Source organism: Saccopteryx leptura, chromosome 5 (assembly GCF_036850995.1).
Source record: "Saccopteryx leptura isolate mSacLep1 chromosome 5, mSacLep1_pri_phased_curated, whole genome shotgun sequence".
Classification (NCBI taxonomy): Eukaryota; Metazoa; Chordata; class Mammalia; order Chiroptera; family Emballonuridae; genus Saccopteryx; species Saccopteryx leptura.
Genome location: NC_089507.1, coordinates 21,422,509 through 21,446,837, shown reverse-complemented (window position 1 = coordinate 21,446,837; position 24,329 = coordinate 21,422,509). Strand labels below are relative to the sequence as shown.

Genomic DNA, 24,329 nt, shown 5'->3' with positions numbered 1-24,329 from the left:
TAAAGGGATTGTTTCCAATGGGTTTGTATCTCTTTTTAACATATTGTAGATAGCTGGGATTATTGCTCAAAACAGAGGCAAACAACCAGAGTCCAATTTTTTTTTATTATTTTCAGGTTTGTTTTTTACACCAAGCTCTCCCCACACCCCCATGGTCAACTCATGGGGCTAATGGCCCTCATTGATCTTCCTCCAAGGTTCTATGAAACTCTATTCTCATATTCTGCATTCTTAAAGGAAATTTATTTACATAGTGACACCTCCCCTAAGGGGAAAGGTCTTAAATGTACAGATAGAAAGACTTTTCTGTCTGGCAATAAAACACTCTGGAGGATATTAATCTTGCTTCACACTTTCTTGTCAGTGTTAACACACTATCCATCCCCAGATGTTAGCCAGGATCCACTGGAAATTATAAGGGTACAAAGAGAATTTAGAGTTGGAGAATCCTGACCTGCATCCATGTGGCATTTGTTTATATCCTTATATTCCTGAGTATATGTACCATTTTACATTTTCCTATATTAGGGAGGTAACTCCAAACCCACATTCAGAGGTCAATCACTCAAGCGATCACCTATTTCCATCTATTTGTGTCTAACGCTTAAGGCTAAAAATGCTTTGAAAAGATCATAAAATCACATCATGGCAGAAAAAAAAAAACAACTTTCTTAGAATGTCTGGAGGGTAATGTCTCGGCTAGATTAAACTAAAACATCATATCAAGGAAGTCTCTGGCCTGCATAACATAATGTTCTTTTTAACTAGAAAGACAGAGCACAGAGCTGCCGAACAAGAAGGGCAGAGACATTTAATTTTTTAATGTCTAAACAATTCAGCTCATTATATCATGATGAAATTTGAGAAACCATTTTCCCTTATAAAAACCTCTAGAAAAATCTTAGCAGGAAGCCAATTGTTAATCTTCAGGTAAAATATATGATTTCTTTCATTGCCTTCCTTTGTGGTTGTCTTACTTAAAGATTATTATCTTGAAAAGAACCAAATTATAGAAAATTCATGTTTCTTCAATTTAATTGTTTTGTTTTGTTTTCAGAGTACATTAGACCTATTCTAAAGTGCTCTTGGCAGGTGCTATATTTCAATGTATACATAGTGAGGCCAGTGCATTTATTGAAATCTATACTCTTACGTTTTAAGAATATTTTTAGTTGTCATTTTAAATGTTTTATCAAAGCAATTTGAATCCCTACAAGCCAGGTCCTTATGCATGGCAGTGTTTCCCTAGATATGAGAAAGCAAACTCTTGATTCTAGAGATAAAAAAAGGGGGGGCCAGAGAAATTATACGAGAGCAACTGTATGTCCTTTTACAGCTAAGAGTTGGCTTTACACATTCCAGGACTCATAAATAAACAGAAGAGTTCTGTGAACTATATGCAGATGGCTGGGTCTACACTGGGAGCCTTTTGTGATGCCTTTGGTCTGCTTCCCTGTTTTGCCATCTCTTAAAATATCTGCAAAACTTTTTTTCTGCTCTGCTCCTCAGAAATAGAACAAGTAGATTCCTGTAACTCGAGCATTTGCCCCTGTTTCCTCTGGGGCTTTGCAAAGCTGGGAGAAATCCTTTCTTTTCCCTCGTTATTGTTCACATAAAAATATCTGCCTCCACAACTGGGATTAAACAGGCTTTATGTTTTAAATAGTTATTGGTTTTCTTTTAAAGGATAACACAAGAACAGAAGTACAATGAGAGAGGCAAATCTACACGTTGGTAGAAGTAAGTAATAAGGCAGAGGGGAGAAAAATGCCACCAGCCACATAAAGGAAGAGCAGCCACTTAGGAAGCGAGTGTGAAGTTACCACACTGGTACTGAGCGAAAGTGTTCGTGCCCGAACAAGAAAAGGAGAGGGTGGAATGAGGGCACTCCACACAGCTAGGCAGGAAGACAAGGCAACGAAGTCAAGTGGAAATGCTAAGACAGCAATTTTGTACCTATTGTTTTCACCTGATCATAGCACAGATCATTTAGCAGGCTAGCAAGAACACTGGGTATAAAAAAAATAAACTGAAGTAATAGCATCCCAGCATTATCATTTAAATGTTGCAAATGTTTTTGTTCAACTACCTCCACTACTCCAGATATGCTTAAATACACAAATTCCTTCTCTCTCCATCTCTCCTTCTCTGCCTTTCTCTCTGTCTCTCTCCCTCTCTCTCTGTCTCTCTCTGTCTCTTGTCACCATTACCATTGTAGCAATAATCATTTGCTTAGCTAATCATAAAGCTCCCTTCTCTACAGCAAGAGCCTAAGGGCTTTGGCAATGTAAAGAGTATTGGCATCTCTCTGATGTATATTCAAAAATCCATATTACAATTCTTAATTCAGCATGCATGAGTCAGCAATAGATACTCTGTATCTTTAAAAAGACATGAAGGTTTCCAGTCAAGCCTTTTAAGGCTTTACAAATAACATTTCAAGAGAGTTGAGAATGTGGATGAAGATAGCAGATGGCTTTTAGTACAAAACTGCTCCAGGATCCTTTGATTTTATTACTTTTGCTTTTTTGATGGTGCTCTTTTCTGGTTTGTTTTGATGACTTTGTGGCCTAATGGACTGAAATACAACAGTGAAGTTGCAAACCCTCAAGTCCTAGTGACAGTGAGTGACTTATTGGGTGACCTTGAATAAGTGTTACATTTCCTCATCACAGTTCTTATAACAGAAAATAAAAATCACCCTGACTCCCCCACCCAAGAATAGACTAAGACTAGTAATAACTACACAACTTACATAGCATGAAATGATATTAGCTGCCATTTCCATGAGCCAGACACTATTTCAAGTACTTAGCATATTTTATTTTAATTCACACCATAGTTGTATAAACCATCAATACTTAACCTCATTTTGCAGATGAAGAAATGAAACCCAAGAAGTTTGAAGACCTGAAGTTCAGACCACTTGACCAGATGTCCCCTTCTCTTTCTTATATGTGAACCAATCTCTGCTAATGAATAATAATAACTAATTAAAATGTTTAGCAATTAATTGGTTATATTATATATAGAAATTATATATACTATATACTATGTAGCAATGATTACATATATAGTAATTATGTAATTTTATGAATAGTAATTATTCGTTGGTGATACAATAATCCGCGAGGACTTGCAACACTAGTATTCCATTGTTGACTTTATTTGGTCTATGTCTATTTGTGTATTACTTGAAAACAAATACCAAAAAGGAAAGAAAAAAGAAAGAAGGGAGGGAGAGAAGAAAGGAAGGTGTTATGCTCCACAGTCATGTATTACTATTAGATTTCTACAGGTGTGAATGGTGAATTTATTTGTAAGAAATGTCGGACCTTATTTGAGAGGGAAATCTTGAATGTTGCACTCTAGGTAGTCCTTTATTTGGAAGTCCTTGGTTTAATTATTTCTAAAACAAAAAATAAGATCCACAATGCTTTATAGATCCAGGGAGCAAACAGAGAGAAGGAATCTGAAAAACGAGGGAAAATGAAAAGAGGGAAGGAAGGAAGGAAGGAAAGAAGGAAGGAAGGAAGGAAGGAAAAAGGGAGGGAGGGAGGGAGGAAGGGAGGGGGAGAGGAAGGAAGGAAGGAAGGAAGGAAGGAAGGAAGGAAGGAAGGAAGGAAGGAAGGAAGGAAGAAGGGAGGGAGGGAGGGAGGGAAGGAAGGAAGGAAGGAAGGAAGGAAGGAAGGAAGGAAGGAAGGAAGGAAGGAAGGAAGGAAGGAGGGAGGGAGGGAGGGAGGGAGGGAGGGAGGAAGGAAGGAAGGAAGGAAGGAAGGAAGGAAGGAAGGAAGGAAGGAAGGAAGGGAGGGAGGGAGGGAGAAGGGAAAGAAAAAAGCAGGAAAGCAAAAGGGAGAGAGAAATTCTTGGGCTGCCTCGGCTGCCCTGGGCTGCTCTAGCAAAGCTGAAGCCAGGAACTGGCTTGTTAAATGTGAGCTTTCTTCCAAATGAGCCTTCTGATAGATCACTTCCATGTGGCTAAATGCATTTTCTGTTTTAATTTAAAACTGCAAAGAAAAATAATACCTTTAAAATGTATTAATATATTTGAAAAATGGTGGTAAGTTAAGGATGAGGCAAGGAGTTTAACTGGAATGATTACAGCCACTTCTGAGAGCTAAGGTATCAAGAAACTGCCTAATTTCCATACATCTTCTAAGACTTAATTCCAGAAAAAGAAGGATCCAGTTCTCCAATCTCTTCCAACTCCTAATTCCAGTGCCTGGGGAGAACCACATGTTTATGGTTTCTTTAAGAAATATGTTTTTCTTTTTCTTTTCATTTTGCCTGCCATTCATTCAGCACGAACCTCCAAGGGCATTAGAATGTTAATTTATAATGCTTATACATACACAGTGGAATCCCCTGAAGATTTTAAGGACTGACTTGCCAATGGAAAACCGGCCATATGGAGGGCCCAGGCCTTCTGAACACGACTGAAGTCGATGATGGCCCCTCGCCCCCAGCCCCAGCATGATGAAGAGGACATTCGGCTGCAGTATTTTGGAAGCTAAGATGCTCTTGTGGATTTTGGATGCCAAATTGGAACAGAATTGCTCTCATTTAAGACAGTAATGGATTCAAACATAATAATGTTGAACATATCTCTAATCAATTACTTTTAAAGTATGCACTTTGTTTAGTGCCTTATATTACAGGTTTATTTATGGAGACATTAATAATAAAGTGAAAATTAATTTGTAGAAATTGAAGAAAATAGTTTTCATCTGACGAGTACATTAAGTTCAACTTAAAAAAAAAAATTGTTCCTTGTCAGAGAATCCATGCACGTTTGTCAGAATTTCATGAAGAGATTGTACAAAACCTTCAAGTTTATCAACCTAAAAAGCTGATGTGCCTTGGTCAAGTGTACCCGACCCTCCCTCAGAGAGTCTGCAGACTCACATATATTCTTGTTTACCCTCCACTTTTTATCTGTTTTTTTATTCCTTTTCCTGTGTAACACCAACCTCTCATGCGTCATAATTTGCTATATTTTTTAATGACTTAACACTTCCCGCGATAACATGGTGGGCAATTATCTCTGGAATGCTGCAGAAAAGAATTCTTTAAGCCTCTGGCTGGCTTTAGAAGGTTTACATTAATCACTCTCTCTCTCTGCATGCTTGTCTTCTCTTAGTAGTGTCCAGTGTCGAGTCAGATGGTTCATGCACGGCCCCCGATAAAACTGTAAAAGGGCATTACTGCAAGCTGCAGGTGGCCAGCAGGAACAAAGCCTTTGGCCCCGAGTAATTTTAAGAATTTCTGCACACGTCTAATCCAGTGCTTAGGGGAACATATTTCTTCTTGAAATTCTTGTTATACCATTGACTATACAAATGCCAATTCAAGATTAAAAAAAAAAAAAGAAAGATGCCATTCTTATATTTCAAACCACTCTAGACTTGGTGTGTCGGTCACTTGGTACTTTTCTTTCAAAAATACTGACAACCAAAAGCTAGCTTCTCGTTGTTAAATGTTTTCTGTGCGTCTCAAGGAGGTGCCCGGAATTCCCTACTGTGCTCGCCAGTATTGCTTAAAGCGAATCAGCTGTAACGCGCTCCAAGCCTCTCAGGTCAGCTAGTAAATCTAAACAGCGAGGACTTTTGACAAGCATTCAAGGTCACCATGATGTCAATGGGTGTATTCTTCCAGGAATCTTATCTCTGGTATTTGAAATCTATAGATATTGTAATAGCATCTTGAAATGATCTGAACCAGCTAGAGGCAGACCTTTCTTTTTTTTTGTTAACACAACCTCCACACTTCAGGGTTTAATGTTGATTTTATTTAAATGAAAGAAGAGAGCAGGAGAGAGACAGGAACATAGATCTGTTCCTGGTTGTGCCCTGACTGGGGATTGAACCGGCAACCTCTGTGCTTCAGGAAAATGCTCTGACCAACTGAGCTACCCAGCCAGGGCACAGAATACCGATTTTCTTTTCTTTCTTTTTTTTTTTTTAAACTCATAACATTATTTTATTCCTGAACTACACATCATGTTTTCAAAACTATTACTCTTCACAATAAAACTTTCAGGAGAAAAACTCAAATTTTCATAAACCACAGAAAGGGTTGCTGTGAAAAAAATTCACCAACACATTCAATCTCCTGGGCAGTGTTGGTTATTCCTTATAAAAATCGCAGTGGCTTTCAATCCAATGATAGTACCTCCCTCTACACTTTCTATTTCTTCCACACTGCTTGGTTTTAAATTGTGCTTTTTTTTCTTCCCGCAAAAATTATATAAATCTCAGAATGTCGGCTAGCTTTCCAGTCGGTATGCTCACTTCCTCCTGCGGATCTTTGCAGCTATTCGATAACACTTCAGTACATTCGGTCTCATATGCACGCATTTTATCCCTGTTATTACCAGTAAACTGTGCTCTCTGTAAAGGCATGGCTACATTTTATCTTATTCAGCTCTGCATTACTTGCAATGCCTTCTAAAATGCCCAATAAAGTGATGAAATGAATCAAATAAGTTAGCTTCAAGTTTTGGCTTCTCTATTACCTACGTGAGTCAACCAAATATGGATTATATAAAATAGTGAATTAAAGATTCAAATAAATTAGCACTACTAACATCCTCAATCTTTCTGTTTTGGTCCAATAACTATCTGAGTCAACCAAATATGGATTATGTATGGTTGTAAACTAGAATAAAATAATATAGCTCTACTTAATGCGAAATAAGCCTTCTTTTTTTATATTGTATAATTTTATTGTCTGTGTCTTATCTGGAACTATACTCAGTCCAAGAAAAACACCTTAATTTAATACCTCCCTCCACATCGTATGCATTTATATTTATGGACTCATTTACATCGCATCATGAAGTAAGTGAAACCCATGTTATTAGCCCCACTTTAGAGATGGGGAAACAAAGATAGAATGGCTGTGAGCTAGCTGTCCACGGTTACCCATGTTATCAGCCGGTAGAATAATCATGGACATGTCCAGATCCTGGCCTCCGGCTCACACACTGTCCTATCTTTCAGCGCTAACCATAGACTTTTTCTGAGGAGAGCTCCGTGTGATGGGCTTTCTCAGCCTACTGCACTCTGTGGTCCCTGAGGGCATCATTTAATCATTACTAATAAAATTGTTACTAAATGTCCCTCACACAGCTCAGCATATGGCACATAGAAGACTGTGGGAAATGCATATTAGGTTGATTTAAAGACTAACAACCAACTAACTTTCTTAACTGCCCCTCCTACTCTCCTGGTTTATTATTTACGTGGTTCACCTATTTCTCTCTGTTGCATATACATGGAATTACACTTAAAGTAATTGTACTGATGGATTTCTCTAAAACAACTGTTCCCAAAGTTTAAGTTTCTTAAGAATAAATTAGAAGAATGGAAAAATATTTCTTGGCATAGTTTTATCAAATCTCTCCAGAATGTTTGGCTGTATAAATGTAACTAATAAATGATAAAGAATGGACCCTGACATGGGAAGAGCTTTTGACATATGATAATGCCGAGGAAAAAAAGCTGAATTTGGTCTGTTTGAGCAAATGTCTTGGAAGAGATTCAAGGTTTTCATTTGTTTTTGTTTTTTAAACTTTCATCTCTATTAGTTAAAAATGAAGTATTTTTACCGAAAACCATCAAATATAATTCAGTTTAACAAGCACTCAGTGAAAGTTAACAATGTAGCAATGGGTTAGAGTTGGAAGAAGACTCAATTGAGAAGAAATGATCTCTTGTCTCTAAAGACACGGGAGATGGAAGTGCATCAGAGCTGCTCTTCCTCGAGTTCAAATCCCGGCTCTCCCCCAGACCAGCATGTGTTCTTGGCAAATTAACCTTCCTGTGCCTCAGTGTCTTTTCTGAAAAATGTGGATAATAATGCTATCTAGTGTATTGTTCTGGTGGAATAGGCGGGACTAAATCACATTAAACCAAATGGGGACCCTTCTCAATGGTGGTCCCTGTGTGACTGTAGCTCAATACCCCAAAAAACCATTCCTGGTGGTAAGAAAATTGTTAATATCTGTAAAGCAGTCAGATGTGTGCCTGGCATATGCTAAGTGCTGTAGTGTAATACGAGTTTATTATTTAAAACGTTATCATTTAATGGAAGATGTAAGAAAGAAAAAGGAAAATGGTAACTTATTCAGTTGCTACAGAGATCTCAATTTCTAAAGAAATCTAAAGTTCATAACAATGTTCTTCCTTCTCAGGTTTTGGGTCCCGTTTGTTTATTTCACAGAGCCAGAACTTCTGGCTTTTCCTCACACAAAATATGAAGAATGTGAGTTCCATCCTTTTCCTATGACATTTATCTTGTACTTTCTATTTGTGTACCTGCATATATTTTGTGTCAACATGATACACCAGTAACTAGGAAGTTTCTTTTTTTTTTTTTTTTTCATTTTTCTGAAGCTGGAAACAGGGAGAGACAGTCAGACAGACTCCCGCATGCGCCCGACCGGGATCCACCCGGCACGCCCACCATGGGGCGAGGCTCTGCCCACCAGGGGGCAATGCTCTGCCCATCCTGGGCGTCGCCATGTTGCAACCAGAGCCACTCTAGCACCTGGGGCAGAGGCCAAGGAGCCATCCCCAGCGCCCGGGCCATCTTTGCTCCAATGGAGCCTTGGCTGCGGGAGGGGAAGAGAGAGACAGAGAGGAAGGTGCAGCGGAGGGGTGGAGAAGCAAATGGGCGCTTCTCCTATGTGCCCTGGCCAGGAATCGAACCCAGGTCCTCCGCACGCTAGGCCAACGCTCTATCGCTGAGCCAACCGGCCAGGGCCTAGAAAGTTTCTTAACAAGAGATTCATGCCCAAGTCTTGTCTTTCGTTTGCAGATTAAAAAAAGCACTTACAGTTCATCACTTACTTTTTACATTCTTCTTCCTCATATCTAATCTGTAACTGGAACATATATATATATATTTGGTCACATATATATATATGTGACCAAAATAAAGCCCTCCTCTAAAGATGCCCATGTCTTAATTCCTGGAATCTATGACAATGTTATGTTGCTTAGCAGGGTAGGGGGGGGTGACATTAAGATTGCAAGCAGAATTCTAGTCATTAACCAGCAGACATTAAAACAGATTATCTGGATTATATAAGTAACCCATGATGTAATCACATGGTCCTTTAAATATGGCAAAAGAAATCAGAAGAGTCAGTGGCAGAGCAATGCATTGCAAAAATGTTCCTGCCGGCCATTGATGACTTTGGAGGCTGTATGGGGCTCTGGGTCAGAGATGCAGCCAGCCTCCCGAGGCTGGGGAAGGCAAGAGAACAGACCGTGCCCTAGCCTCTCTAGAAAGGATTGCAGCCCTGCCAGAGTCTTCATTTTAGCCCAAGACTCATTTCAGACTTCCAAGCTCCAGTGTTGGAAAATAATAATGTAGTATGTTTAAACATACACAATTTCTGATAATTTGTTATAGCTACAATAGTAAACTATTGTATAATATAACATCTACATATGTATACTGTGCATACACATGTATGCATAAGCACATATGCACACAATCACATAGACATTTCCAGTAGACTTCTAAACATTGAACGCTCCTGCCTTTAGGTAACGAGGCCATTTACAGCTACAGCCCTCACCCCCAACCATGCATACTGCTCTTGCTTGAAGCCAGCAAGGACTCTCCCTTCTCACTGGAGGCCGACTGAGCTCCCACTTGCAGTAGGAAATACAAATAGCCTGCTTCCCTTGACCTACTGAAAATGTTGAATCACTCCCCCCACTGGTCCTACTGCAATGAATCTGCTCCTTCACTATCATGTTGATCACATTGGTTCATGATTAACACACTGATCCATCTCACTTCCCAAACAGGGACATCCTGCAGGAAAGAAGTTATGTACAGCTTCATTCATGTCTGCATATCTGGTATTTAAATAATGAATGGCATGTGGCAGGCCCATTGATATTTCTTTATCTACATGAGTGAATGAGTGGCTAAATCTCTTTTTAAGCATGTATACACACCCAAACACACACAATACAGTAAATCTACACTTTTATCTAATCCTAGCAACCACGTTATGAGATAGGCACTGTTTCAGCTCGGCCAATGGTAGAGATAGAGTGTAAGATATGATCCAGGAATCCAGGCTTGTGACCACCAACCCTTACCTATAGCTTTCTAATTACAGTTTGAACAATGGAAAGAGAAACAGGCTTCATTACCATCAGTTAATATAACATCGCATTAACCAAGGGTTTGTCTATGTTCACAAAATATCTGATCTGAGAATACATAGAATTGGTCCTATAGTATGAAAGAAAAAAAAATCACAAAGAGCCTAAAAATTAGACACCATTCGTGCTGCATGTGGATGGAGACATGAGATAAAATTCTTCAACAGTGGAGTCAGAGGATCTATTTTTATGTCATTACAGATCGGATCCTTTCTAGATGAAACCCGATTTCATTCACCCAAGCAAGAAAACCCTCAAATCTCTGCCTCAACGTGTGATACTGAGCTCACTTCCAGGTGTGAATAAATTCATATTTTAAAAGAATACATTTAACATCCCACTTAGTCATGTATGAGTTTCAGGGTTGTTTTAAAGGTCATGCTGGGGGCTGACTCAATAAATCACTTAAATACTGATTCTTACATGACTAGATTACAATGAAGAGTCATACATTAAAAATATGAAATTATGAAAATTATAAGACATCTGAAATGCAAACCATCCATACAACTTTAATTATTAGAGACAGAACTCATTAACATAGAGAATGCTTGCCCAGCAGAGTATGACAAAAAGTTTAGTTTGATGGCTGTGTACACATCAATAATGACCATATGTATAGTTTCATGTCCACTTTAGGGAATTGACTTTGTTTCTTTAGCTGGTAAGAAAAACAGGCCTTACATCAACCTACCATTTTCTGGGTAAATTATAGCTAAATTTGACTCTAATGCATCTCTTCCTGGTTTGGGGTCAGCCTCAAAGGGGAGTGCATGCACAATAAGTATAGGACCTTACGCCTTATTGTTTGTTTGTTTTTGTTCCTGTTTTAAGCAATCAATTAAAAATAATTTATCAAATATTTTAGTAATGAAAGGAGAAAAAGATTTTTTTTAAATCTGTGGCATACTCATCCATGACCCATCATTGTGTCAAGAACTTGTGCCCAGAAGTTTAAAAATGCTGTCTCATTTAGTTTAAAACTTACGTTACTCACCTTGGCTGGATAGGTAGGTTGGTTAGAGCATCATCTGGAAGTGCAAAGGTTGCTGGTTTGATCCCTGCTCAGGGCACATACAAGAACAATTCAATGTCCCTTTCTCTCTCTCTCTTTCTCTCTCTCTCTCTCTCTCTTTCTCTCTCTCTCCCTTTTTCTCTCACTGAATAAAATAATATTTTTTAAAAATTTTAAAAACTTACATTATTCTATGAATAGCTGCTATACCTATTTTACAAATGAGTGTTTTGGCCCATACGTACTAAATGCCAGGATTTTAATCTCAACACAATTTTGTGATTAAGATCATACTCTTTTTTTGTTTCTTTTCTTTTCTTGAGTAGTTCTGAAGATGGTGGCATAGAACAGAAACATATCTCTTCTCAATAAATTACAGTTATTACTCTGTCTTTTAATTGCATAGGCATTTCATGGATAAAGCTTACGACTAACAAAACCTGGCCAGTGCAAAAGGAAGCTGAAACATCACATAATAGGATGGATCCCTGGAGAGCTAGCAGCTCACGTGAGAGTAAAGGAAAGTCAGGGCACTAACATAAAACCACTTACGGGAAATGGCTAGACAGTGGGATATCTGACCATAGACACCTTCAGAAAATTATTTTGATGAACTGCTTTCACTCTACTAAAGGTGATTAGACTTTTACTATATCTAATAGAGATAACAACTCCAACAATTTAGTGAAAAGAATGAATTGAGTTGAAGTGGAAGAAAGTAGTGAGAACTTAGAGGCATTATGAGGGAACAAAAATTAGAGAAGTACTATTTAATCTATAGCTCCTAATGTTAGAACACACAAAACCTTTAGAAAAAGCAGACTTTATTTGAAAAATTCAAGAAACTTGTGCTGATGTTGAGAAAAGCATAAATAAATCTCAATCTGCAAAAGACTAGAAAACTAACTAAAAGCAGAGAAATAACCTTGATGACCTCCCAAATTCCCCCAGATCTGAGTCCAAGATTTCCATTGTTATTAGTGTTCAAACTGCAGAGCAGGAAAGAGTAAAGATAAATGAAGAAAAACAAGTGTTATCTAAACTGGGGAAATGAGAGCCAGACACGGAAGGAAAGCAAAAGAAGCGAGAAGGATGATTAAAAAGGAACTAAAATAAGGAAAACATGTTATTTTACTTTTGTCTTTTTTTAGTCCCAAATAATGAAATAGAAAATGTGGGAAATGTGGTACCTAAATCCATCAACAGCAGGATGTACAAAATTATCCTGTCTGTATTACATCACCATATGTAGTACTTTTGATTGCTAATTACACTATCAGATGTATAGATGGATGTGATGTGAATAATTTATTTTTTGAAGGCTAACTTTGGTTCTTGCATACATCGACAACATTCAACCCTCTAACGTACATAATGTGGAAATGTAGCTTTAAGCAATTATGTTATAAGTACACACTTTTCAAAGCATTTATGTTTAATTTAAATAATGTGCATTTAGGTATCTAAGTTGAATTGGAGTTGACATGTGGTGCATTTTAAAATGTCTTAAGATGAGAGTCTATTAAAGAAAAGATTGCCAAAAAACCAGAGACCGATAAAGAGAAAAATGAAAGAAAGCAGAATAAATAAGTTTAAAAAATTAGCACTTCACAAAACCAGGGCAGATTCCAATTGGCTAGACATGTAACCATGATTTATTAGCCTATTTGCTCTGCTGTTCAATAAATAACATGGTGTCGATGGAACAACTGTCATATCATAAAGAATGCAGGCCATAAAGTGGTCCACATGACACTACAGCGTCGAGGTGTTTCTAGCCCTCTTCCATTTTACAGCAACTGTGTGCAATAAGATAAGAAAGGTTCCTACAGTTTAATAACCATATGTGTAAAAACTATATCATGCAAATACTTTGTTCTTTCCCCTCCAGTTTATTGAAGGATTAATAGCATTGCAGTAGTCTTATCTATTTAAAATAATGATATGTGGTAAGATTTCAATCTCCATGCCTGGTGGTAGAAGAATTACCCTGTATTATTCTGAAGAGAGCTTTGAGCATATTTTTTAACAGTTGGCACTTGCAGAAGTACTTTATGGACATCAATTAGCTGCTGCTGACAATTGTTTCATGAAACGTAGCTGTATCTGCGGGCTCAGGTTGTTGATTCTAAATATATTGATACTCTACCCACCAGACACTTTGCTTGTGAAGAGAAAAACCTGATTTATAAATAGAGATTTTAGCTTCCAGATTTGCTTACAATTTGGAAAATGTTTAAAACCACCCCTCAATGTCCTTTCTGCTGGGCCATACTCTGTTTCCTCGGCTTATAGTATACATCTGCGTTTTACCTACTTGATAACTAGGAGAAAAGAGAGACCATTTTTCCATAATCATATGTTTAGATGTATTAAATTTACATTAGATATTCAATGAGTTCTTGTGAAATAAAGTGTTGAATTATACAACTAGAACCATTGCCTTTTTTCTGCTTACAGTGTGGTTCCCTGGGTAGAATCCTCTCTGTTTCATCACATGCAAACCCCAATATCAGCCTCCCAATACTCTCTTCCCCTCCAGAATTAAACACAGAACAAAATAACTGTGTAGATTGCTCCATTTGAAAAAGGTGATGTAATGAAATCAAGTGCTGATACATGCACTTCTGCATACGTATGCTGGTTAGATCTGAGTTCAAGTCAGGCGACAACCTTCATGTCCAGGCTCGTTTGAGCAAAGGAAAACATGCCGATAACAGCAACATTCAAAAAGTGTTCTCAAGCTTTGAGGCCATTAGAAGCATTTATAAAACAAAGTCAAAAGTCTATTATGAATGCATAAAAGATTATTGATTAGATCTTACTGTTTATAGATAGAGTTTAAAAAAGACAACTCAGGGTCAAGGTAAAAGAATATCGTAAACAGAACTTTCTGAATGATAACCTAGAGAATATCTTGGGCAGCCGGCATTTTACACAGGCATAAAACAAATGTGAACAGTGTGGGTAGATCAAAGTGGCACTACTTTAAACAAGTCACTATTCCCAGAGAACCATCTTCTTGGAACCATGGTCATCAGCTTCTTTTTTTTTCTTTTTCTTTTTGTAAGCATTAATTCAGCAAAAAAGCTAATCAGTATCAAGTATTTGCAGCAACAATTGATACATAGTAAGTACTCAGTAAACATACTCCTTCACCAAGAATCAAGAAAGGATATTAGAAACAGAGGGTATATCGTGGGCGTAAGCTGTAGAGACAAGAGTAGATGCATGATGTCTTTTTATGGAAGCTATGATCATGAATTTGGTTCTGGTGACCAATAAAGAGAAACTCTTGAGTGGAATGAGGCACAATGAGCCTCTTAATTCCCACTGTTAACACGTGAGATGTGCCCAGGTAGTCACACTTTCATGGCTTAAAAGCAATGCCATTTATTTCATTAATAACTTTCTCTTTTGTTAAGTAGGCCATCCACATTATGAGGCCACATGTATTCATCATAGAGTCTTATCATGATATTAAAAAAAAGTAATGAAAAACATGTGGTTTATTATTTCTAAAGTGCTTAGAGCACTGAACAACACATGGAAAGTGTTACACAAGTGTTTGTCAAATAATAATATGAAATGGGTTGTATTTATTACCCTTATTCTACAAACCCATCAACAGAAACAGAGATAGACTAAGGAATTTCCAAGGTTCACAAGCTAACAAGTAATTAAGCTGGACTTTATTATTTTATTATTGAATTTACTGGGATGACATGAGTTCACAAAACCATCCAAGTTTCCAGTGAATGCCAGCAGTCTAACTCTAAAAGGTAACGGTACGTTTTTAACCGTGCTTAACGACTAGGCTCTGCGACTTCACAGACGTGCGTGGACCGTCCTTCAGCAGCTCATCCCCAGCACCACCTCTGAGAACTTGCCAGAGTTCACGTCTCTGTACACACTAAGACTGAAGGCTTCTGACAAATGCAGGTCAGATTCTGTCACAGCCTTCCCCTCCAGGGTGCTCTGCCCGCTCTGCACACAACGGATGTGCACTTGATACCGACAGGCTCACAGAGATTGATAGCCTCATGAGCATAATGTAAGCGATAATGTTTTAGCTTTAAAAATTTAATAGGTATGTGTTTAATATTTTACATTGAAAGGCACAAATATTCACACAGTTTAATTATCTTTTTATTTTTTTATTTCTGAACACATGACACCCAGATATCTCCTGTTTAGTGACCTCTCTTTGAATAGTTAACATTCTCAAAAACTATGCTTTAAAAAATGCCCTAACAGCCTTGAATAATATATTTTTGTGGGGTTTTTTTCTGAGGCTGGAAATGGGGAGAGACAGACAGACTCCCGCATGCGTCCGACCGGGATCCACCCAGCACCCACCCGGCACGCCCACCAGGGGCGATGCTCTGCCCACCAGGGGGCGATGCTCTGCCCCTCTGGGGCGTCGCTCTGCCGCGACCAGAGCCACTCTAGCGCCTGGGGCAGAGGCCAAGGAGCCATCCCCAGCGCCCGGGCCATCTTTGCTCCAATGGAGCCTTGGCTGCGGGAGGGGAAGAGAGAGACAGAGAGGAAGGAGGGGGTGGGGGTGGAGAAGCAAATGGGCTCTTCTCCTATGTGCCCTGGCCGGGAATCGAACCTGGGTCCCCCGCACGCCAGGCCGACGCTCTACCGCTGAGCCAACCGGCCAAGGCCAATAATATATTTTTGTACTTTTTGAAATATTAATACTGCTGCCATTATACACCTGGGTTTGTGTTCCAGTTCTACCACCATGAGTGGCACGAGTTGTGAGTTCTGGAAAAAGTTACTTAACCTCTGAAGCTTAGTTGCCTTATCTTTTAAACAGAGATCCTATTACCTACTTAATAAAGTGGTGACAAATAAATAAAACAATAAAACAGTGGGCATAAAGTAAGCACCATACTATATAGTATGGTAAGTTACTTTGTATGCTTTCTGCAAAGAATGGGGTATAAATTAAAAATCAATGAACATATAAATAACGTTTAACTATAATTTTATTTGGGTTGGATACATTGATTCTTTTTGCTTTTTTATGCTTCTCATTTAAAAGTAGAAATGTAAAACAAAAAAAGAAAGAACACACTTACATTGTTTATATAGACACTGACAGAGGTGGGACAGACACATGAGAGAAAAATCTAGAGTAGCATTTGGAAGTCAAGTTGAAAATTAAAAATTCCTGAGAATAATAAATAGCCAGATAAGAGTACCCTTAAGACTTCTCAGAGGACAGCCTCTTTTAAACAGCATGGTCTGCAACAATGGAAGCAGCTGGAACTCTCTAGATGTTCTTAGAGAGGGGTGTGTTCACTTCTGGGTACAGAGCCAAAAAAAAAAAAGAAACGTCCTGATTCTTATTTCCAAGAGTGATGTTATAGGTCAATATTACCTAGAGTGGAGCATGCCGAGAATAAGCTCTGGGATGGCTCCCAATACCCTAGATAGGCTACAGGCCCAGTTGCACTAATGATGGATTATTGACAAACTGCATCACTGTGATGCATTTTTTAAAAGCATATGTTTACTTCTATAAGGCACTGCTCCAAGTTTGTCTCAATGTGCAGTGTTTTATCTGCCTTTATTATCCTTGTCCCAGAGAATACTAGCCACAGTATGACACAACGCACTGACTTTCTACCAGCCCCAGATCCCTTCCACAAAATCCACCACGAATACTGATGAAACCAACGTCAATTTAGGGCCTGGAAATGAATACATTAATCAATGGCAGTGCTCCCGCATCTTTAATGAGGTTATCAACTGGAGTCGAACTCCAGTTCTGCCATTAGTTTCTAAAGAATGGTCAGCGACAGGTGAAGCCTTCTTTGGGGCATGAACAATGACAAGGACGCAGCAAACCTTGAAGTGAAGTAAGGAAAGGAGAAAGGAGAAAAAAAGATGAAAGGGAGAAATAGAAGAAAAAAATAACCCAGCTTTTCTAGCCAGATAAAAACCAGACGCCAAAGTTAAAGAAAAGTCTACACTCATCCAGGTGATGTTCTGGATAAGTGTGCTCTTTTAAGGTACTGGCAGCCATGCTAGCTTATCAAGCATTCATTTTAAAAAGCCAGTCAATGCTTGGCCCAGGCTGACTTGCCATGTTGGAATTTAAAAACAAGCCAATCAGCCCTGGCCGGTTGCTCAGCGGTAGAGCATCGGCCTGCCATGCGGGGGGACCCGGGTTCGATTCCCGGCCAGGGCACATAGGAGAGGTGCCCATTTGCTTCTCCACCCCCACCCCCTCCTTCCTCTCTGTCTCTCTCTTCCCCTCCCGCAGCCAAGGCTCCATTGGAGCAAAGATGGCCCCGGGCGCTGAGGATGGCTCCTTGGCCTCTGCCCCAGGCGCTAGAGTGGCTCTGGTTGCAACAGAGCGACGCCCCCTGGTGGGCGTGCCGGGTGGATCCCGGTCGGGCGCATGCAGGAGTCTGTCTGAGTGTCTCTCCCCGTTTCCAGCTTCAGAAAAATACAAAAAAAATAAAAAATTAAAAAAAATTAAAAAAAATAAAAAGCCAATCAAAAACATATTAAATATCTTTTTGAGATGTTCAAAAACGATCCAAGGACTTCAACTGCTGTGGTTCTTTCTCAAAGCTGCCCAAAGAAGTCTTGAGTCCTGTCGTGGCTGCACGTGTTCTCACAGAGAGGCCGCTACTCGGGACCACCTCGCTGGCCCAACTGCTAAGTGAGAAGCAGCAGTAATGACAACGCAGATCTGACAGGTTCTCTTCTCTCGCTTTGCTGACAGTCCTCAGGAAATGAAACATATGGTTCTGCTGAAGTAGTTCCTGAAATTTTAATGCACCCTTGAGCTCTCTTAGGATTCCTAAAGGTTCGCGGGCAAGGCATGAAAGGAGGAGAGCTAACAGCTGAAAAGAGAAAACACGCTGAAAGTTTAGTTATCTAAAAACACTCTGTAAAATGCAGATTAGAAATGGTGCCACGCTACAACAAAACATATTATTGATCATCTTTTGGTTCATATCTCAGATTCTCCAAGTCAGCACTGAAAAACGCATCACAAAAATAGCACGCTTGGTCCCTAAACCAAGACGTGATTCAATGAGGCTGAGTCAGGAAGAGAAAGAAATTATTTGGTGACATCACCTAGTGTCCAGGAGGCCCTCTTTGTCTCAGAATTGTCACCACCATCTGCTCCGTTGTCCACGACAGGGACCACACAGTGACCGTTGCCTTTGTCCTCATGAATACAACATATCCGTGTCTGTTCACCGACCTCCATCAATTCCTTTTCACATGTTCCTTGTGCGTCTCTCCCCGTCCCTCCTTCCCCAATGCCCCTTGATTGGTTATGTTGCCTATCACCTGTGTCCTATACCTCCTCCAGTCTCTTTGCCACTGATCTTTGTCCTTCCAACCCATCTGCTGGCAGAATGATCTTCCTACAATCCAAATCTCAAATAATTACTCTGTATTAGGTATTGATGACTTCCCGTTTCCTACAGGAGAAAGTCAAAACACCTTTTCATGGTATTCAGCCAGGTCCAAGCTACATTCTTCCCAGCTATCTTTCACCCAGCATCTTCCCCCAATAGTCTACCTTATGCCCTTCCCTTCAAACACAACAGAAGACTCACAGTTCAAAACCACTCTCATGCGACTAAACTGCGCTTGTGTGATTTCCTCCTCCCTGCCTGACAAAATGTTACTCCTGGTCATGGTCACATACCCTTCTCTTCTCTGGGGTAGACTCCTCCTCCATGGCAAGGCTATAACACACTCTTTTATATCTCAGTAACTCTTTGCATATATCTCTACTAACAAATTCTGATGGGTTTGGGGAGCATCATCTTTGAATTGCAAAATCAAGGTATACCATTCATACACAGAATATTTGAATATTTATTAATTTTTTAAGAAAAACAATGCCTTTGAATTGCCTTCACTGTCTCTTAGCAAAATACTACAAACACAAATCTAAAATCTTCCAGAATAATGTTAAATCAACTTTGAGACTATGTGGTGTCATTTTGTCTACTCTTTGGTGGGCAATGACCTAGAGAAATAATAATGAAGATTCTAGAACTATTGCAAAGACCTAAAGGAGAAATGTGTCTCAGGCGATGGGAGAGAAAGCATGGATATGAAGGAAGAGAAGAAGAAACATCATTTTAATTGTACAGACTGCCTTTGCTGTGACAAATGATTCTCTAAAATCCTGCTAACTTATGGGCGTTTTAAAGTTCTGCTTTTTACTCCAAATATCCTGGAGAGTAAAAAAAAAAAAAAATGTTTTTGCTGAGCAAAAGCAAGAACAACATACTTTTGGTCTGAGATGTAAATGGTAACCCCCAAATTAGAGAAATGAAAATTTCTCGTGTTTGGCTGGGAGCCTTTGTTCTGTAGGGGCAGCGTTCTGACACTTGTTCCGACTTAGCTCATCCCATTCAAACATAAGGTATGTCAGATGTTCAACTACCCTAAACACCGAGATCCTAACTCCTGATATTATCTATCTAATAAGGACCAGGAGTTTCCATAGAATGATTTCAGGGAGCCGCTATCGCATTCTGTTCTCTGAAAGGCACTTCTTCAAATGGCTCTCGTTATCAAACCATCCCGCACAACCAGGTAGCGTCATATTTAAATTTGCAGGGACTTTATTGTAATCTCAGCAGTATCTGGCTGTCAGCAAGAAGGGGGCATCACAGATTATAATCATTTTGCACAAAGTAAGGACAGGTCTAGCAAAAAAAAGTTTAATGCCAGGTGATGGCACCTGCAGAGTCGGCAAGGGCGCGCACTAATAAGGAACTGCACAAAGAGGGCCGGTGACGACAAGCTCGCCTGGAAAGCAAGCTCAGCAGATTCACTGCAACTAATAGAACCATTACTGCTGCATATCAAGCTATGAGAAATGCCAAAGGACAGGAGCATCAGAGTGAAAGGGATAAGAAGGTAGCAACAACAGAAAGAGATAAATCAGAATACTCGAATCATACCTCCACATTTTTCCTAGCTAAAAAGATAAGTTACCCAAGTTATCAAACGTAGGAAACACAAGTATGCCCCAAAGCTAGCACAAGACAAACAATTTCTATGCTTTAAGTTATTATAAGTACCACACACTGTAACAAACTCTTCACAAAGCTCATTTCTGGCAATGCCTGTATTGTCATCAGCTACTACAGCCAAGCTTTTAACTTTGTTATTTTCTGATTCCTTTTCTTGTTTCTCTTTACTCCTGTGTAATACAAAAAGCTAGGCAAATAATAATAAAAAAAGGATAATGTATGTAAAGGATCCTATTGCTTGTATAAGAGAATTAATACTTCAGCCTATTTCTAAAGGCTTCTGTTACCACTGGAAAACTGAGGGCTAGACCAGGAATCACACCGGGGTGCTCACCAACGTGCCCTACTGTTGTATTCTGTAAGGAAGGAGAGTCCCTGTGCAATGACCACAAGAAGCACCCATGCTTCACAGCTGTGTGCTTGAAAGGTCTAACTGAAAAACACAAACTTTTACTATAAAGACGTGGACACACACACACACACAAAAAAAAACACAAGGTGGATTCATAGAAATGCATACAACAGACCAGTAAAAATGCAAAGTAGCTATTTAAGACTTACAATACCATTTATCAGCCAAGAAAATAATAACACAAACAGAACTTGAAAACACAACACCCGACCTTTTGCACAGCTCACTGTTAGTTGGGGCCAGGGTGTGGCTGTTTCATGTCACACAACAATGAGAACACGTTTCTAGAGGCGGCACGTGACATCCCAAAGCTAGAATACGCGTATCTGCATTGAAAACCTTTAATATCACCCAACTGTCCATGAGGCATGGTTTCAGACTCACTCATTATTTTGACTGAAAATGAAGCTAAAGGATAGGAGAATGCTGTGAATAAACAAAAGGCTCCTTACAAACAAATTTTCTTTAGGTTGGGGGGCGGGGCGCCCATGACCTCACTGCCAAGGAGTTTAATTAATCATGCCTGAAGGAGGGAGGCAAGGTTGGGTTACCGGTCCGCCCTTTAAGAACTCTATCTATTATCACCTAATATCTGAGATAGCTATCCTTTGCCACCTTTACTATGCTGCTGTGATGGGGCTCGACTCAATTTATCCAGCTCTTCGTATAACCATTCATTAAAACTGAGCATCGAGGAACATATCTCAGAAGGTTCTGAATAGTGCCTCTGGAATACACATTTGACTCTTCCCACTGTGTCTGCTCTGGTGACACCAGTCCGCAGACAGCATTTGAACTAAATAGTCCTAGGCACAATAAAACAGTACGCAAAAGGATGAGTTTAGGTTTAAATGAAGAGTTTCAGATCCAGGCAGTTCCCCTGTCGTGTGTACAGCATCGCACGCAGGAAATCCTGGGCATCCACGAACACAGGCCAGTCATCCCTGGAAATCATGAGGGAAATCCATGAAAGAGCAAGGGCATCTCTTTCTGAAAACAAGTGCCTTTGCCACAGAGGAATGCTTCTTGTGTCTACTGCAGGTCAGCCCATGCAGTAGGAAAGCTGGAGTGGATGGGGTTATCTTGACCCAGCATCTGAATTAGATCTGAGAAGGCCACAGTCCCTTGCTTGATTGCAGAACCAGTTCAGCCTCACTTGTAATTTTTGGACATTGTGCCAAGTTAAGACAACCAAATACCATGAGTCAATGGTAGAACTAACTGTATATCGCCTTTTACTCGAATATCTAAACTGGACCAACCCCTTTCCCTGCATGTCAGCTCTTCTGGGCACACCCAAACACAAAGATTTAATGAAACTTTTATTTTGGACAAACATTTGGTTGGGAATGTAGAGTAATCATTTTTGGTGATTTTTCAGTATCCGCAGAGGGGACAAAAACACTGTGGTAAAGACTTTGTCTTTATAATCATGGGGACATAAGTTAGACTCCAGTGTTGTCTTTTACTAGTTACAAGGCCATACGGCAAGTGACGTAAGCTCTCTGAGCCTCAGTTTTCTCATATATAAAATGGTCAGAGAACAGTAGCTATTTCACAAAGTCATAAGTCCACAGCACGAATGCCTGGCTTATGATAGGTACTCCTGAAATGTATATTGTGATGATGCTTCAATATCAAAAGATAAGCCACTGGTCCTATTTTTGGAAATGAGACATAGAAAAGCATTCCGTTGTAAGGAGATCAGTGGTGGGAGCATGTACCCTGCAGAGCTCAGTGACAAATGCCCACATTTTTTTACTGTGGGTCTTTTCTGTAAATACTGTATTTCCTTCCTGAACCATCTCCAGTAAATCCTGGTGATCTGTTATGTGCAACTGTGCCAAACAATCAGCAGATAACATTTTTTTTAAATGTCCACATTCATATTCAATGTGTCACTCCCTCCAACCCCATGTGTTCCTAAAGGAACTGTCTATTCTATATTCTGGTAGACATTTTAGATAAGATATATTGGTGTGTTGGCTATAACCTACCATCCTTATAGCATTTCTTAATTCCTTAAAAAAGAAGCTACAATTGTTTACTGAACATAAATTTTTGAGGGTTTTTTTTTTTTTTTGCCATGGTCATATGCTCAGTGTCTCATAAGAATAATATATTACTATTTTTAAATCCATTTGAATATGATTTCTCATTTTTCACATCTTGCTGCTCATATTGTCCTTCATAGACATGCCCTGGACAAGTGTGTTATCCCTTACAGAACATACTTTTTCCCAAGGGTCAAACTTACATAAATATACAGTATCATTTACAGTAGTATATCACTTCTTACATATTCCTAGAAGATGCCTAAAGAACTGTTTTGATGTTTTAAAACTGCTTGAGTCAAAAGTGTGAAAACAAAGATAAAACTAGAAACATCCTGGGGCTTTTTATACATGAAAACACTCTCTCAACAATGTATTTTATATTTTACTATATTGTTTTTTGAAACTTTGAGCCTGTTTTGAAAGTGTTCGTATTATTTTCTCTTTTACTGTATTCTGTATTGTGATTTTTTTTAATAGCACAAAGATTCTCCTTTCAAGTTTCCTAAAATTTTTAATTAAAAAAACTCCAAGAGTTTTATTTAAAGGTTAAATCTTGACTTATTAGAACTCTTTTACTATCTTAATAGTTCTGGTCATTGGTTTTTTTTTTAAGAATTCAAGAGGCCATATTTGGAGTGCTCTTAAAAGACAGGGTATATTTCAAAGCTACTCTCTGTGCCTATACCCTGGCCTCATTCAGGGCTTGTTGATGACACGCCGTTTCCTCTAAGCTGTCTTCAAAACAGAAAGAGTCCTGTTACCCAGATTCATTCCTTTTCAAAACTTTTTAATATAATTTCTTAGATGACTTACTTTTCAAAATTAATGAGCTCTTTGGTCAAGTCTGATCATAGGGATTTATTCACCATACCTTGTCAGAAAATAGTACAACATATTGAAAATTATCTGAGCAAAACTTACCAAACAAGTGATTTCATGACCAATTTTAACTTAATTATTCAAGAGACTATCATGACATAACACCTCAGTCGAATTAAGGCAGGAATACACAATCTGAGGATAAATTATTTAGCTTGTCCTTAGCAAAACGGCAACAAAGTCAATTTTTACTTTATCTATTCAATTTCCCCCTAACAATGTAAAATTCTGTGCAAGCACAAAACCATCTGCACTTAATTAATCACACAATCCACCCAAACATTATCAGATCCCAAGAGAAAGAAAAAGTCTCTATATACATATGGTTAAATAGAGTCCTCATGTAACACATTTAAATCAGGGCATATCTAAACGATCTAGAAAAGCAGCCCGGCTCCGCCCAACCAGTTACGTCTCTGATTTCAAAGCAGAAGCACAGCCAGTCGGGCACGGCTTCCCAATACAACTTTATATCCTCTTGATACTGATTTTCCTCCCCAGAAGACACAGTTTAGATTGAAAGTCTTGGTATGCATGATGTGAAATTCCTAAAAGACCTCATCTTTTATGAGGCATGGCTCTTCTGCCCTCAAAGAGGTCAAGAAACACACCATCTTCAGCGAAAAGCACTGCTCAATGCTCTGTGTTCTGTGGCCCACAGCTCACCCACCTGTCTCATCCTGTGACAACAGGAATGATGTGCCCTTCCCTTTCCAATAGGAGACGGGAAGCGGAAAGGGT

At 39.2% G+C, this 24,329-nt stretch overlaps 1 protein-coding gene and 1 non-coding gene across 7 annotated transcripts in view; one reads left to right on the top strand and one right to left on the bottom strand.

Annotated features, from left to right (window-relative positions):
- PCDH7 (protocadherin 7) overlaps positions 1-24,329 on the bottom strand; it is a 431,933-nt gene that overhangs the window by 306,239 nt on the left and 101,365 nt on the right. The window lies entirely within an intron of this gene.
- On the top strand, positions 17,335-17,410 carry TRNAG-GCC (transfer RNA glycine (anticodon GCC)). Its single transcript has one exon. It is a non-coding gene; the product is annotated as a tRNA-Gly (tRNA).